The sequence below is a fragment of the Pinus tabuliformis genome, chromosome X, assembly GCF_031772625.1.
Source record: "Pinus tabuliformis cultivar Carrire ecotype Pingquan chromosome X, CPIR1, whole genome shotgun sequence".
NCBI classification, from domain to species: Eukaryota; Viridiplantae; Streptophyta; class Pinopsida; order Pinales; family Pinaceae; genus Pinus; species Pinus tabuliformis.
The window spans coordinates 110,341,808-110,360,559 of NC_142308.1; the positions used below are offsets into that span (position 1 = coordinate 110,341,808).

Sequence of the window (18,752 nt, forward strand, 5' to 3'; positions counted from 1 at the left end):
ATTTCATGCGGACATCAGAAAATTGAGTCCACAACAACAGAAATTTTAAACTAGCAATAGAGAGTGAACCACTAGGATGCATGTGTATTCCGAAAGATAGGCAAGTCAGTTACATAGCCTCAATGAGAGTGACTACTATGGTGATATGTGACAAGCTATTCATAAATTGGGGAATGCAAAATCTATATGGGTGAGATGAAATATAAGGGGAATTATATAAAGTATTAAGAATGAAGGTGATAGATTACACAACCTATATTAAGCACCTAGATTACATGACCTATATAAAGTATTAAGTATTAAGCACAAAGTATACTTTACCTTGAATATGTGGATAGAATATCAAATACAGATTCTGTTTCTTATGGGAGTTGGGTCTTGTGGTTGGAAAATCTAAAATCTAAAATCCGATCATGGTATGCATTTTGTTAATGCACATTGTCACAGTTTTGTTTTGAAGGGTTCAACAGTTCAAGTCTCATAACCCAGCGGATTCTTTTGTTCGATGCATAAATTCATAAATTCAAACGAATTTAATTTAAGCACAGAGTATAATCTACCTTACGCCTAGGGGAACACAGCCTGCTGGGATTCAGCACCATGGGAGGACCTGCGAGGTGAGCCAACACCGTGAGCGAGAGAAGTGTATGCTCGAGAGGGTCTCAGAGGACCTACGATGGGAGCACGAATGGAGAAAATGAGTGTTTGGTGCGAGTGTTCATTTGAAAATGCGCCAGAATAACGGGTGCCACCTCGAACGTGGTGGGTCACCCACTCCCGGAAAATGTTTGATGTGATGGGCCCTCGAGCATTCTAAGAAATGATGGATGCGGGATGGAAAGGCATGGGAATGTATGGTAAAGGGGGCCTCCCTACAAGCATTTAATGCCCTATGGTAGGCTGGTTAGCTCTTGCCATGTAATCGCTACATAAATTTCCAAGAGTTGGGTCAATGTTGTTGCTGCCAAGATGAGATTCAATGAAGTCTACAAAATTATTGATGTGAACATCTAAGGCACAGCAAGAGATGATTTCTGGGATGAGAGCCGCAACAAACACGATATCCTCCGCCAATAACTATTTGGCTGTTATCCGAGCAATACCGTTGCATACACAGTTCCCAAAATACATTGGAGGTAATGGCAGTTTTACTTGCCCTCTGAAGTCAATAAGCACTCTAAAATAAATAGGCTTGTTTTCTGGAACTTCTCTAGCTTTCATTACGCATCTCCAAAACTGCGCGGAAATGGCTACAAATGAAGTTGAAGCACTGGATCGTTCCTTCAAAGTTGAATTAATTTTTTGCTGAAATGAAAGGTTGAGATTTTCATATTTGTTTCTAATTCTATGACAGATTTCAGGATAATAGTATTGTTAGTGTTTTCCACTAAGCCATCACCAGTGCTTGCATTGATTTCTGAATATTTTATTGGCACTGAATTATCTCGAACAAACCTGAAAATTTGCGCTTCCCTAATAAAATCAGTGACAACTTCTTCAGCCCTCAAATAAAGGTTGGGTATTGTGCGATCTCCATTGTCCCGCTGAAAAATTGTTCTCATGTGGTGAGTGTTGGCTCCCCGTTAATGGTGGTGTAGAAGGTCAACGCTCCCCGTGTGTTTCGTGGCATGTGCTTAAATCTAGCAATGTGTCTATTTATTAACACCTGCGGGTTTTGGTGTAACGACAATCGTGACTCCAACAAGTGGTATCAGAGCAAGAGGTCTCGAGTTCGAAACACATTGGGCTTGCATTGGGGGGGGAGATTGTTGGCTCCCTGTTAATGGTGGTGTAGAAGGTCAACGCTCCCCGTGTGTTTCGTGGCATGTGCTTAAATCTAGCGATGTGTCTATTTACTAACACCTACGGGTTTTGGTGTAACGACAATCGTGACTCCAACAGTGAGGACTCTTGGAAATTGGAAGTTCTCTGCTACACTCTACCCAACTACTCATGAAATGCGAAAAGGAATTTCCGTCTGCAATAACGTGATGAAAATTGGCTCCCATGCAAAATCCGCCTCGCTCGAAAGTAGTGACCTGCAGTAGCCATCATTACTTTTGAAACATTATCCGTAGGAAAATGGAAAGCGAGTGAATTTTTCATAATTTTTCATACTTGTATTGAGAGAAGTGAATCGTCATCCTTTCCATGGCGGATATGGACAAGTTCTATGAAGAAGTTTTTGTATTGAAAATTATCAATTTCAACATCCTCAAATTCCATGTCGACGGTTGCTTCAACGAACTCCACTCCCTCATCATTGCAATCAATTTGGGGCCGACCTAATTCTCCTCCCTTCATGTCCAACCAACCTACAAATGGATAGAAATCCACCAGAACTAACGACAGGCTTGTATTTAACTTCTCCACCATGGTAGGAAAATCCTTGGCAGCAGTAATGTCTAGTATTTTATAGAAAAGAAATATTCTCACATTGTTAGAGGGTATGTTACTAATGTCTATGGCAGATAGGAACATGGTATGCTTAGCAGTAGGCATGGCTGGTGCAACAGTGGAAATCCTCGATACATTTACTTTCATTTGGACTCATCCTGAGTTTGAAAACATTTCATCATCCACCAATATGGCAAGCCAGGAGATAGAGGGTGCAAAAGCCATTTCTCCAACTTGCTCTCCAGGCCACATTAAGGCCCTGACTTCTTTGCACTCCCTTGTTGAGTAGTTGTGGCACATCCAAATTGATTCGGACATCCCAAGGGACCACAGGTATGACGACATAGATGAGATAGTGGCTTACCTTACCGATATTCAGTATAGTCAAAATGAAATACTGGCTCAACTGGACAGTCTCCAGCATAGTCACCATCACACTAATGATCACCTTCACAACTTGGAAGCAAGAGTGGAACATATTGATTTCCACATTCATGATTGTGTTGGTTACTTTGTTTCTCACCCTATACTCCCCCCCACCCCCCCTCCTTGATTTGATGATGTCAGTTCTAGTCTCTTTTTTAGTTATTACTAGTATGACATGGCTTTTGTGCCTCAAAAAAATAATGTATGCTAAGTGTCCTTTTTGGTATCCTCTAGTCCCCAACCTCAAAAAGTCTAATCGGAATGAGAGTGTGGGGATTGTTGAGACAAATTTTGTATGTTATGCCATTTTGAAAATATAATGAAAGTAGTTTGATCGACAAAAAAGGCATTAAATATAATTATTAATATATTATAATTTTTTATATAAGAACTAATATTATGTTAGATCTAAGACCTTTGTGATCCATATTGTAGATAAATGTCCTTTGGATTAATCACATCATTAGGATTTGGTCGACATTTCAAACCAACTAATGTGGGTCATCCTTAGGACAAGGTGAGAAAATCAGTTAATCTTCAAGAATAAATAGCATGGATGCATCATTGCCAAGAGTTAGCCGTTGGTGATTAGTTAATCAAGAAAAATTCTAAAATGGCAGTAAGGAAATATTTATTAAAATATTAAAATTTTAGTTAAAAAAAGGTTGTTAGGAAGCATAATTATATATATTGATAATGAATAATAATATTATATGGGATAAAAATTAGTTACAAAGTAATGTTTATGTATAAAGAAGTTGTAAAGAGTAGGTCATAAATTAATTAGGGGTTAAGAATGAGCTATAACTATTAAAAATAGTTGTTAGGGGCTTACATAACCCAATTAATTAAAATATTAAATAATAATAGGGTTAAGAGTTAGTTCCAAAATATTATATATTTATAAACGATAAGGTTAAGAGTGGTTAAGAATAGGATTCAAAATATTATATATTAAAAGTAATTAGTAGCTTAATTATTATAATTATGTTAAATAAATATTGTCAAACTATTATAAATTAATAAAGTGGCCTAAATATTTATTTCAATTATCTTTAAAAAAGAGCGATAATACAGGCTACAAAATATTATATATGATATATTTATAAAGAAAAGGATAGGAGTGAACTTATTCTAATAATGATAAACAAATAAACTAGAATATGGTGGATTAAAAAGAAGGCGGGGAGGGGGGAGACAGGGGGTGTGGAATCACGAAGAGAGGGCCAAAACCCAACTCTTACTCAATTTCCAACCATCATCCTTGTTTAGATTTCTAGCATGCCTCTTAATCTCAATAGCCTCCCTAAGCTTCCTATGGTGGAAATGATCAACCCTCGTAATGACTCTAGAGTCCTCAATGAATACATGGTGTTTGTATTTCTCCGCATGTTCATCTAGAGCCGATGAGTGGGACAGATTGTGCCTAATGTCAGCAACATGCTCATGGATCATCTAGTTAATTGACAAACTCGTTTCTCCAATATATGGAATACCACAGGAATATATGGTTATATTTTTTTTTCTCTTTATAAAAAAACCAAGTTTCTATGGGTATTTTATATTAATCCTTGTGATCTCTTTTGGATTGTGAATTCAAGGAATTCCAGTGGAAATAAAATCATTGGTTTTCTCCCAACATAATCTACAAACGTGAGAGGCATCGAGGATATGTAAGTCCTTTGTACTTGATTTGTGTAGTAAGTATCTATACTTGATTTGTGTAGCCTGCAAATGTGTGCCATAGTAAATGTTTTCTTCCACATCACTAATTAATGTACCCATTGCCACTTTAACAAAACAATAACATAGTGTGATATCTCTTCAATTCAGAGACCTTTCTGCTAACCAATTATCAGGTCTCATTCCTCATGAACTTGATTAGCTACATAATTTAGTCTAACTATAAGTTCCTTGAAATGGACTATAAAATATGAATCATTTAATACGTTCATAGTTATTCGGAAAATAACTCTGGAGTTATATCATATACAGGATATTGAATAACAACATTTTATCAGGGGAGGTGTTTGTTATGAAACTAGCTCACAAAAAGAGAGAAAAGAGAGATCCACGCCTTAGAATTCAGCCTCCTCGAGGGGGCAACCTCTTTTACATTAAATAAATGAGCAATTCTTGGATGATTCAAATGACAAAACCTCCTTTCTATATAGGAGTCTAAGGAGTCACAATATAACCCAGTCGACCTAAAAATAATAATATAAAGCCACAAAAAATAACAGTAGAGGGATTCTATGGGGCACATTAATAACAATATGGGGACAATAGGGGCATAACAATATTAATAAGGGATACAACTACAATAGTAATGGGGTAATCACTAGTATTATAGGGACCCAACATATCCCTCTCCTTAAAAAAAGTGTTGTCCTCAACGCTTCAGTAGTTCTGGATGCTTCTGTATAAAATTCTCATCCTATCATGTGGAATCTTCAGCGCATAAGTTCTTCCACTTTACAAGATATTGAAATTGATCGATTTCGTAACTGTCGAGTTCTTATTTCTGTGATTGCTTCTGGTTCCAATATAATTTTTCCTTCCTCGTCAAGTTCTGGCAATATTGTTTGAACTGGGAGCTTGTCGCCTATAACCTTCTTTAAACATGAAACATGGAAAACTGGGTGAAATCGAGAAGCTGCAGGAAGCTCCAATTTTTATGCCATAGTACCAATCTTTTGCAACACCTTGTACGGACCATAATACTTTGGTGATAATTTATTATCCTTCTTAGCTTGTTTGAGGGACATTTGCTTATATGGTTGTAGCCGTAGGAATACCCAATCACCTACATCAAAACTTCTTTCGCTGCGATGTTGATCTGTCTGTTGTTTCATTCTATTCTGTGCCAACACAAGGTTATCCTTTAAGAGTTGGAGGACATGTTGTTGATGTTCGATGTGATGTTCCACTACTTGAACCTTAGAATTTTCTCTTAAATATGATGTGATGGATGGTGGCTGATATCCATAAAGTTCCATAAATGGGGTCATTTTTGTTGCTGTATGGAAGGAAGTGTTATACCACCATTCAGCCGGAGGCAACCATTTGACCCATTGTGTCTGTTTATCAGATACAAAGCAACGAAGATATCCTTCCAAACATTTGTTTACTATCTCAGTTTTCCCATCAGATTGAGGATGATAAGATGAGCTATGAGCTAACTATGTACCAAGACAAGAAAATAATTATGTCCAAAAAGTTCTAGTGAAAATGGGATCTCTGTCACTTACAATAATCTTTGGGTTTCCATGTAGCTTTTGAATTGTTTCCATAAATGCAGTAGAAACTGTACTGGCTTTAAATGGATGTGATAATGCACAAAAGTGTGCATACTTGGTAAGTCTGTCAACTACCACCATGATGACACTCTTTCCCTGAGACTTGGGTAAACCTGTGATAAAATCCATTGAAACCCCCTCCCAACATTGGCTTGGAATGGATAAAGGTTGTAATAGACCCGGTGTCTTAATTGCTTCAACTTTATTTTGTTGGCAAACCAAACATTCTGCCACAAAATTTTGAATATCTGATTTAAGGCCCTCCCAAAAAAATTCCTTCTTAACCCTGTGGTAAGTTTTTAAAAATCCTAAGTGCCCTCCTAAGGGAGAAGTGTGCAATTCCATAAGAATATTTTGTTTTAGCTGGGAATTATTACAGAGGTATAAGCGATATTTGTACCATAACGAATCATTTTTCCAGCTAAATGTATTAGATGTACTGGAGTCTTGTTGTAACTTTCGAATAAGTTCCCACACTTCTTTGTCATTCTTCCATTCCTCCCTTGCTTCGTTTATCCAATCTTGTTGGATAAAAGAAATGGCGCACAAAAATGCTTCCAAATCCTCATCCTTTCTTGAGAGTGTATCTGCCACCACATTTTGCTTCCCTTTTTTGTAGATGATTTCAAAGTCATAACCCAACATCTTTGTGACCCACTTTTGTTGCTCTTCAGAGGATAATCTTTGTTATAAAAATTATTTAAGGCTATCATGATCCTTTTTTACCTTGAAGTGTCTTCCCATTAGGCAAGGTCGCCATTTCTTAAGTGCATGGAGTATTGCCAACATTTCCTTCTCATAAATAGCTTTGTGTAAAAACTTTCCCTTGATTGGATGACTTTTGAAAGCAATAGGTCTTTCATCTTACATTAAAACAGCACCAATTCTATTTCCTGAAGCATCACATTCCACAATAATGGTTTTTGTGAAGTCTGGTGTAGCTAAGACCAGTGCTTGGCACATTGCCTCTTTAAGATGCTCGAAGGCCTTTGTTGCTTCTGGAGTCCATGAAAATGCATCTTTCTTCAATAATGTTGTTAGAGGTGCTTCTATTCTCCCATAATTCTTAACGAACTTGCGATAATACCCTGTCAACCCGAGAAATCCTCGCAGATGCTTTATGGATGTGGGGATTTTCCATTCCTTAATTGTTTTAATTTTACTAGGGTCTACCTTAACTCCTTCATGAGATACAATATGACCCAGATATTCCACCTCTTGTACTCCAAAGAAACATTTGGATCTTTTTGCATATAATTGTTTATCCTCCAATAGTTGTAGCACCCTGTCAACATGTTCAACATGATCCTTCCAAGACTTGTTGTAGATTAGTATATCATCAAAAAATACTAACACAATTTTTCTAAGGAATGGTTTGAAAATGGAATTCATCAAACCTTGAAATGTTGAAGGTGCATTGTTAAGGCCAAAAGGCATGACCAAAAATTCATAATGACCCTCATGAGTTCTAAATGCTATTTTCGGAATGTCTTCAGTCTTCATTCTGATTTGATGATATCCTGAACGAAGATCCAACTTGGTGAAGTAAATAGATCCATGCAATTCATCCAGTAATTCATCAATGACAGGAATGGAAAACTTATCTTTAATAGTGAGCTTGTTGAGCTCCCTATAATCCAGACACATGTGCCATGATCCATCCTTCTTGTGCACCAATACTACTAGAGCAGAGAAAGAACTTTGACTCCATTGAATTATACTAGCCTCTAGCATTTCTGCAACCATACGTTCAATTTCACTATTTTGGGCATAGGGATATTTGTACGGCCTGATGTTTGGAGGAACACTTCCTGGAATCAGATGAATAGCATGATCATGATCACGAATAGGTGGGAGACCTTTGGGAGTCTCAAATATCTTGGAATGATTGTCCAAGTCTTTTTGGAGATCTGGAGAAATAGATTATTCCAATGTTGAAACATCTAGCGAACATAATTGTGCAGTTACACCTCTTTGTTCCTTTTTTAGAAGCTTTGTCATACCGTTAGAGCTGATTATCTTTCCCAGTTTCCCTGCAATACCCCTTAATTTAGCTTTCTTTCCTTCCACAGAAAATTTCATGAAAAGTTTTTGAAAATTAAAAGATATTGTACCCAAGGATTGTAGCCATTGGATTCCTAGTACAACATTATCACCTCCCATTGGAATGGAAAGCATTGGGCTAGTCAATACATATTCTCCCATGGATAGCTTGATATTATGTCACTTTCCAGAGCAATTTATTGTTCCTCCATTTGCAACCATCACTTGACACTCTGGTGCTAGATATAAGAAGAAATTCAATTCTTTTTCTACCTTACAATGAATAAAATTGTGGGTAATTCCTGAATCAATCAACACTATTACCTTTTTCTTCTTGATTTGTCCTTCTATCTTGATGGTTTGAGGAGTGGTAATTCCCGCCAATGCATTACAAGATATGGTCGGATTCATTTCTTCTTTATCTAGGCTTTGTTCCTGGAGTATATCATCTTCTTTTGACCTTTCTTGCTCCTTTTCTTCTTCCTCTTCACAATCTATGTAGAATAATTTCTTCTCAACACACTTATGACCTTTAGTGTATTTTCTATCACAACCGTAACAAAGCCCTTTTTCTCTTTTTTCTTCCAATTGTTTTGGTGTCAACCTTATAGGTTGTGGAAGACTAGGGGAAACAACACTTCCATCTTTATTGTTGTGAGTGGTATGCTTCTTGGTTTCCATAATTTTTCTTTCCATTTTTCTTGCTAACCTGAATGCCTTCTCTAATGAATCAGGTTCCCAAAAGCGAACATCATGTTGGATATTATCCTTTAAAGTCCCTATGAACACATCAATCCTATGCTCCTCTGAAATATTTTTTGCCCTTATGTTCAATTTTTGGAACTCCTCAATGTGCTCCATTATTGAACCCTTTTGTTTGAGACTTATCAATTGGCTAAAAAAAGTGTTTCTTTTTGTATCCTCATAATGTGCTATCAATTCTTCTGTAAAATTGCCCAAGTGATAATTTGTTTACGAGAGCAAAACCATTGATACCATACAAACTGATTTGGTTCCAAATATAAAGTTTCAATATGTAGCTTTTATGTGTTTTTCACATTATTGAGATCAAAAAATTGCTCCATCTGTAATATCCATGTTGTGGGATCCTTGCCATCAAACTTCCTCATAGCAATTTTTGGAATATGGTGGGTCTTCGATCCAACGTTAGAGTCGATGGAATCATGATTAACATTTCTTTTGTTCTCATCATGAGTTTCCTTTACTTCTCTTTCACTATTAGTGACCATTTCTTGTAGCAACTTATTCATATTTATCTTCAATTCTTCCATCTTATCATCCATGCCATCAATTTTAGCATCCATGCCATTCATCTTAGCTTCCATGCCATCCATATTAGCTTCTATGCCTTTCTTTAAACAATCCATCTTAGCTTCTACACCTTTCTTTAAACCATCCATCTTAGCTTCTACATCTTTCCTTAAACCATCCATCTTAGATTTTGTTGCTTTTTGTGCAAGTGACACTTGTTGCACTTGGTCTTGTAATTTTGATATATCATGTTGCATTTCTTCCTCTTATTCATAATTCATTCTAGAGCTTTTAGGTTGCTTACTAGGTGTTTGCATTTTCTTTCCTCGGGGCATCAATTATCGATTCAAACTAATTTTTCAAACCAAGCTTATGCAAAAATTTAAAAAAAAACTACACACCTTTTTTCACTTTGTAGAAGCTTGATATTGAATCTGATGTATCTCTGCAATTTTGGATCATCCAGTTCTAAAATTGTGACTTGTAGTATCCCTCTGTGTCCTCTTTCCAATGCCACCAGTCTGATCCAAGTTGGATTCTCCAAGGAAGATTTATGCACAATCTCCCAAGATCACCTGATTATAGACTAGTTCAGTAGAGTGAACTTGTACGATGTGCCACGAGTCACTATTTTTACCTTTGGATCTAAAAAATATATACAAGAAACTACAGTCTGTCCTCTTTCTGTACCTTCTGATGAAATTTCAATCCGATGCTCAGAGAGAAAGTTATGATGATTTTCCCCAGGTCACATGTTTGGAATGTAATTTAGGAGTCTGCAAAAAGACCAACTTCCTCAGATAATATCTCTGCAAATATAGCGCGAAAAGATTTGAAATTCAGACCCGATATTAAGCGTGATTTCTTCTCAAATGGGTTTTTTTCTAGCTTCTGAAACGTCGCAGAAAAAAGTTATAGTGAAAATGCCATGATGACCTGTTTGGAGCAGCTAAACCCTAGAATCCAAAGCTCTGATACCAAATGTTATGAAACTAGCTCACAAAAAGATAGAAAAGAGAGATCCATGCCTTATAATTCAGCCTCTTCAAGGGGGCAACCTCTTTTACATTAAATAAATGAGCAATTCTTGGATGATTCAAATGACAAAACCTCCTTTCTATATATAGGAGTCTAAGGAGTCACAATATAACCCAGCCGACCTAACAATAATAATATAAAGCCACAAAAATAACAATAGAGGGATTCTATGGGGCACAGTAATAACAATATGGGGACAATAGGGGCACAAAAATATTAATAAGGGATACAACTACAATAGTAATGGGGTAATCAATAGTATTATAGGGACCCAACAGTGTCATATTATTTGAACAATTGTTTTAGCCTTACAACACTGTAAGAATTCATTTGAATCCCATCCCCTATTCTAAGTTCATTTTGTTCTGAAATTAAAAAGGAAATAATATTCATATTTCTAGTTCATGTACTAATTTATACTAGAAATGATTTCAATTGTTTCATAGAAATTTCTCCTACAACAATGTGTCTGGTAATATTCCTATCATAAATAACTTTACAAGATTTACCCTAGAAAGGTGTAGATATAATGTAAACATTTACTTTTGGGTTAAATTTGGTATTATTTCTAGATATTAGTTTATTTGTGCATTTCATCTGACAATATTGATTATTGCATCAACTTTCTAGGAAATCCAGGTCTCTGTGGCAATTGGATTGGATCACTTTGTGAGATAAACTCCAAACAATCAAAAGGTGAAACATTAAATAAATTTTAGATTCCATAGATTAGTTATGTTTTGTGATAAAAGTTTTAGTGAAATTATATTTATAAGAGTATTAAGTTGATTTTGAAAATGGACAGCTTAAGTCTCAACACCGACTATTGTTTGCATTTAGGTTGGGCTCAATTTTATCAGTATGTATGATCTTTATAATTCTCTACTATTCAAATCATCCTAAACCTTTTACCAAAGGGTCAAAAAACAAAATGGGTCAACGCATTATTTCTATGGGACTTAATAATTATATCAACATCAATATGTGTCCCTTATTTAAAAAATTCTTTCATATCTTGACTAGGTTCTTCGAGGCTAGTAATATTGCACATGGACATGGCCCTCCACATGTATGATGACATAATTAAAAACATGGAAAATTTGAATGAGAAATATGTAATTGGTTATTATGCTACAAGCACAATTTATAAATGTGTTCTCGAGAATTGGAAGCCAGTTGTTGTTAAAAGAATATACACACATTATCCACAAGGTTTGCACCAATTCGAAACTAAGATTGAGACTGTTGGAAGAATCAAGCATCATAATATTATGGGTTTGCATGGTTATTATCTTTCTCCACATGGAAATTTGTTGTTCTATGACTACATGGTGAATGGAAGTATATGGGACATCTTACATGCTCAGTGAAATGGATGGTAAAACCGTCTAGAAATTTACACGTATAATGGTCATATACTGAATGATTTCTAATGGCCTACTTGGATAATTCAAGCAACGCATTTTGTATTTAGGATCTTCAAAGATGATAAAGATAGATTGGAACACGCGTATAAGGATTTCTTTGGGAGCTGCACAAGGTCTAACATATCTCCATCATGACTGTAACCCATGTATTATTTGCAGATATATAAAAAATTCCACCATTGTCATAGATAACAATTTGAAGCGCATTTTCAGACTTTGGCATTGCCAAATGTATCCATTTTGCAAAAACCCACACCTCTACCTATGTTATGGGTACCATTGGTTATATTGACCTTGAATATGCAAGGACATCTAGGCTTAATGAGAAGTATGATGTGTACTACTTTGAAATTATTCTTTTAGAAATAATAATAGGAAGGAAGGATGTTGATAATGACTCTAATTTTCTTCAGTTGGTAAGATGATAATGCCTCTTAATTTGCTTCAGTTGGGATTGTCCTTTTGTTAATTATGAAGCTAGTTTGTTTTGGGATATTGCATGGACGAATAAACTAAAGAAATAACCTTGGTTTATTTAACATGGGCATTTGAATACAGATTTTATCAAAGTAGATAATGATATAGTAAGGGAAACTATAGACGAAGAAGTAGCAACAACTTGCACAGGTCTTGGGATTGTAAGAAAGGTCTTCCATCTTGCATTTCTTTGCACAAAGAGACAACCTTTTTACCATCCCACCATGCATGAGGTTACCATAGTTTTGTATTCATTAGTACCTGCTTCTAAACAAGCTTCAGGTATCTGATTAAACCAACCATCCCCCAGCAACAACTACAGGATATATTTGGATGAGTACGTGGAAGGCAATCACAAAGAAGTTCTCAGGAACACAAGCAACACTTCTAATGGACATTTTTTTATGAGATTTGGCAAGGTTATTTCACATAACATTGTTTGTATATTACGAAGGCTTGAAGAAGGCTTAGATGGAGCTCACAATCAAAATTGTATCCAATTGTCCATTCTTCCATATTGTTGCGAGTGGAAAATAAAGTTAGTCTCTTACATCCAAAGCTCAAATTTGGCAATTTTGTTTATGGAACATAGTCTACTAGAAAAGTCAGAGCTTGGTAGTTAGATAAAATGAGAGTTCTTAGTGTTATGAGCTGATGCTTTGTGCATGGTTTTGCAGAGTGGCCAGTTAGAATATCTGTAACATTTATGTTGCTCGAGTGGTTGCCTAATTGAACTTTAGAAACCTATATATGACATCCAATAGGAAATTGTGTAGTGCCCAAACATGAGCTTGATTATTGTTGCTTTAAGATGTGAAACATTGTCGAAAGAAGATATAGATCATCTTACAAGACAATAATGAGCATCTTTTGTCAACCCTCATCCCTCAAATACAAAGGCTTGATCTAGTCTAGAATGGAGTCATCTTTCCTTCGTTGCATGACAACAATGTATACGCTTAAAATTGTTAATGGCGGATATATGTGTACATGAAGACTATTGTACGTTTCTTTATTAAATATCAGACCTTGAATGTAGCTTTTCTTGCGAGAAGTGAGTATTGTTTTCATCTTTCTTCTTTTCCATATTTGTTTGATGATTTTTCCCCTGCCAAGCTTTGGGGTCGAAATAATTTCCATAGGAAAACCATGTTCTCAAGTATGGTTTCAATGGTCGTTAGGAAACTATGCACTCTAGGTGGGTTTGCACCTCCTATTTAGGAGAGAATTTAAATGCATATTCTACCTTGTTGGATTAAATTTCCAACAAGATAGAATGGAAAATCCTCTGTATTTTTTGTTTTGAAATTTTGAGGTGAATTGTACACTATGTGAAATTTAAACATGGCAATAATGGGTATCATGTGTGTGCTTATTAGGTGTTTTGCTTCAACTATTTATGTGTGAGGGATGGGGTGGATTAGATTGACATCGATAACAGATGGCAGACTGGCACATGTTATTTCTTCAACCAAATAGGTGTTGTCGTGTGAAAAATGAATAGGTTGTCCACCTGATATGATGCAAATTCTCTTTTATCTTTGTTATCAAACATATGGCAGCTAATTTAGTGAGGAAACTGACACTTCTTTATGAAAATCACTTAATTATATGATGAATCAATACTTGGGATTTACATACATTACAAATAATAATATCAGACAAGGGATTTTTTAAAACATTCATTGCACAAGGTACAATAATGTTGCCAAAGTCATTCTAGAACCATCAGAGATACCTATGGTCTTAGTGTTGGGTGCAAAATCCGTTACTCATTCAAGGTTGTTGTCTTCATTGTAGCAGTTAGTATGTACTCTTGTGAAATTAATTGAAGCAACATATACTTTGGGTCATGGAATAATTGTATTGCTTGCTCCCTATGCTAAGAACCTTCAATGGGGTTGAGGTTAGGTGCAAATTAGGTTCTATAAGTACTCACATAACTCTTTAAAGGGTGTTAGCTCAATGGAAGAGCACTTGCCTTGTATGAAGGAGGTTCATTGTGTCTTAACACGAATTAATTAATGATATTGTAGCTTTTTTTTAATTAAATACTTTTTATATTGATTTATTTCATTGATGAGATATTTTTCGGTGTTCATTGTTTTATATTCTCGAAAGCGACAAGAGTGATGTTGTATTGTCTTTAAATATATATTTTTATTGTCTTTAGGGAGACAATAGCTAGGATTAAAGACATTGTCTCTATAAAGAGAATATGTCTTTAATCCCAACTATTGTCTCTAAGAGACGAAAATGGCATTGTTTCCTAAGAGACAATAATGCTTGTGTTATGAATTGTCTTTATAAAGACAATTTTTCAAAACAATAATTTGAGACACTCGGTTAAAGACAATATTTAAGACAATACACAAATTTTTGTTGTGTCAAGTTAAGATAATTTACCCAAAAAAATGTTTCAAATATTGTCTTAAACCCCCTATATGTAGTAGTGATGGCATTTTGAAGTTAAGACAAAATGTGTTATTATCTTTAGCCATTCCTTAATCTGATATTTAATTCAGTTAATTTTCTGATAATTTATATATTTTATTAGCATGGATCCGAGTGTTATTATCTTTAGCCATTCCCTAGTCTTATTTTTAATTCAATTAATTTTCTGAAAATTTATATATTTTATTAACATAAATCCAATTATAAATCAAATAAATATTTTAGAAAATAATCAAAATGGTATTCCAAAGACATCTATTAGAAAACAAGAAGATTCCTCATTATATGCAACTACTTTTAATAGAAGTTTAATCTCTATTAGTGAATCAAATTCAACAACTCCCATGTGCAGCAAGAAAGAAGGGCTACACACGAAATAAGAAAAGAAACATCATCAATCGGGGATAACCATGAGCATCTGTTTCAGGGATTCCATCTGATGGCGAGGGAGTTTGGTGGACACAGCAATACTCTTTCCTTCTTCTCTTCCGGGGAACAACATCATCTGTCCAATTACTTCCAATTACTCTTTCCTTCTTCTCTTCATAAATTTCCAAGAGTTGGGTCAATGTTGCCGCTGCCAAGATGAGATTCAACGAAGTCTACAAAATTCTTGATGTGCACATCTGTGCCACAGGCAGAGATGAGTTCTTGGATGAGAGCCGCAGAAAACACGATTATTACATCAACGCATAATACATTATTTCGTCAAATAAAATTGAGTGAAAGGCAGTCCGTGGAAGGTGCTGTTTTCTGTGTAAATATTATTTTCGTAATAATATAAATTGTTATTATTAAAATAATATAAAAATTTATAATAATAGTAAGGATTGAATTGGTCATCACATTTTCCTAATTAATTTACTTTATTTTTTAAATGAATGCATGATTCTTTCATTTCTGGAATTAATTTTATATATATGGATGTTAAATTCAAGTTATAGTTGTTAAACATCAAAAATTTAGCTGTCTTAGACGTTTTTTATGGTGCTGAATCTATTTCTACCATAAAAAACGCGATTCAAATACTACCTCTACAAGATTTTTTAAAAAAGATTTGCCCGGATTTCGGCAACTTTTGGCCGTCCACGTAATTCCTCCACATCGTTAGACCACTCCTCATTATATTAGTATACACATATTTTAACTCGGGATCTACCTAAGTTTTAAAAGAGATCAAATTTCTTATCATGAAAATATTTTATCGAGTATAAAATTTGAAAAAAAGTTTTAAACATGATTTGGTTCCTCTCAAAGGGTGGTATATTTGAGATAAGATGGGACTATGGAAATTTTTAATAATATTATTTTTGTTTATAGAAATTTCACATATCTATATTTAGAAATATTATTACTTTTTATTTTATTAAAAATACATACATATGTACACTTTTTATAAATTTTTTGATTTGATTTATTTAATATGATATGTATAGCATTGATTATATATATATATATATATATATATATATAAAATTTATTTTACATATTGAATTCTTAAAATATATCAAATCGATTTTAATTTATATTTATTATTTGTGTTTTATATATTTTTCACATTTGTATATTTAAAAATGTTTTTAGTTTTAATTAAATGGTTATTAATTAAATGTATTAAATTTTTACATATTTATTAATTATATGTTCTAGAATTTGATAGTTTCAAATATGAATTATTATTATTTAAATTAATATTAATGTGACATGTATTAATGATTTTTCCCTATAAATTTTTTTAATTTTATTAATTAAAGAATTTACAATATCACAAACTTAATTGTATCAATTTATTATCTTCATGCTTTATTATTATTAATTTTTGACACTACAACATCTGTAATATATTAATATATTAAGCTAGACATTTAAATGTTCACACTTATTTACCGACATTACAACATCTCTCACATTCACATATTGGGCTGACACTATAACATTTCTCCTATATTAGGTTATAGAGTGGCTCTCAACAGAAAAAACATTATAACATAACAAATTTGAATTGAAAAGGTTTATTATTTTTTAAATTGATCCAACATTATGTTTTATTATTATTATTATTTTGGCATTACAACATCTCTCGCATATTGGCTATAAAGTGCTTCTTCCCCGAGAGAAAAAAATAAAAAAACATTCTTATTTGTATTTCTATTAAAACCCTCATAATACATATATCTACCAATATTATGTTTTTTTATTATTATTTTTTGATATTACAACATTTCTCTCATATTGAACCAACATTTAAATGTTTGCACTCATTTACAGACATTAAAACATCTCCCCCAGACTAAATTATAGAGTGTCTCTATGCAATTATTTCTTGTTATAAGTATTATATAATTTTTAAATTTAACATCTAATTGCGAGTATATAAAATATAGTTTTCAAAAAAGTAATGTTACAAAATAATAAAAGAAACACTTACACCACACAAATTATGCTATTAAGGCATAACAATGTGTAAAGGAAATACACATGGGCAAAAGTATGGTATTTTTAGGTAATTTGGCACATGTACATTCATTACATGAATTTCCACCCATCATAGAAACTACCACATATTTACTTGAACAAAATGTTGGTTTATACAATGTAGTTTTCTTTTAATCGCTGTCATAAATTTTAATAATTCCCACCTTGATGATACTATAATTGATACTTTGTTAGGGTCATTTTATCACTTCTTTTATAATCCAAGAGATGTTAAACACAATCACAACTTCTTTAATAATATTTGTTTTGTAAATATGTTTGCGTAATTTTCTTGAATGTGGATTGTTTTTAAATCTACCATTGAAGAATGAAGGTATGTATCGCTTCCTTCCTTGCTCCAACTTGGCCCTCTTCATGTCACCCCAATCTTTTGGAAGAGTATCTTATTCTTACTCCGTTGATAAAATCATTTTTCCTTCTACATAACTTCGTGGAAGTATTTGGATCTTCAAATTTTACCTTTTTCACCACAGAATGACGACAACCCTTTTACAAATCATTGTATTTTTTTTCATCTTTAAGTAAACAAACATTTTTCAGTAATTTGGTGAATTTTCTTCCATATTCCTCCATTTTCATATTCCCCATCTTAAATGGAAATAACTCTTGAATTTTTCCTTCATATTATTGTTCCAATAAATACTCATTTTTCAAGTACCTTTTAAACTTCCTCCATGAGATTTTCCTCACATTCAAGTTTTTGATTTCATTTAGTTGATTCCACCACATATTTTATTTTTATTTCAAGTGGTAAATTACAATTCAAGCCTCTATGTTGGATTAGTAATTGTACAACTAGAGCTACATTCTTATATTTAACAATGAAGATTTAATTTCTTCTCCTTACTTATCCTCACCATCAAATGTAGGAGCCTTAATCTTCCTAAGATTTCCTTGCAAGCTATCCAAGTCATGTTTCCTTCTTTGTTGTTTAAATAGTGATATACGTAGATTACTCCCATATTACAAGGAAACATAAGCTCACTTAGTTAAATGTCTTCATGAGTGATGTCGATGGCTACCAACATTCCTATAAATCCTTAAATGTTCAACATCCTCTCTCCTAACTTTTGAATTGTGTTCCTATACCTGCCTTGAAGCAAATATATTATCCATTCACCTTTGTAAACTATTTAAGCTCTATAGAAACCAAGTATTATTTTGATGTTGTTCCTTCATTAACCTTTCATTGTTATTCTTATAGTTGAGCTCCTCCATTCTGGGAATCCTCATGGTCTCCTCTAAGTTTCTATTCTCTGACCTACCCATTCCATGTCCTTTTGACTTTGTGTCAACATTACCCATGCTAAAATTCATACCTCTAGCCTCTTCTTCATGACTATCAGTCACCTGGGCATTTATCATACATCTAATCGTCATCATAATTCTACTCCCAAAGGACACCAATAGACCTTATTTGAAA

At 33.9% G+C, this 18,752-nt stretch overlaps 1 pseudogene; it reads left to right on the forward strand.

Annotated features, from left to right (window-relative positions):
- The first annotated feature begins 1,027 nt into the window (after positions 1-1,027).
- On the forward strand, positions 1,028-13,112 carry LOC149138657 (LRR receptor-like serine/threonine-protein kinase SIK1; annotated as a pseudogene).
- The last annotated feature ends 5,640 nt before the right edge of the window (positions 13,113-18,752 follow it).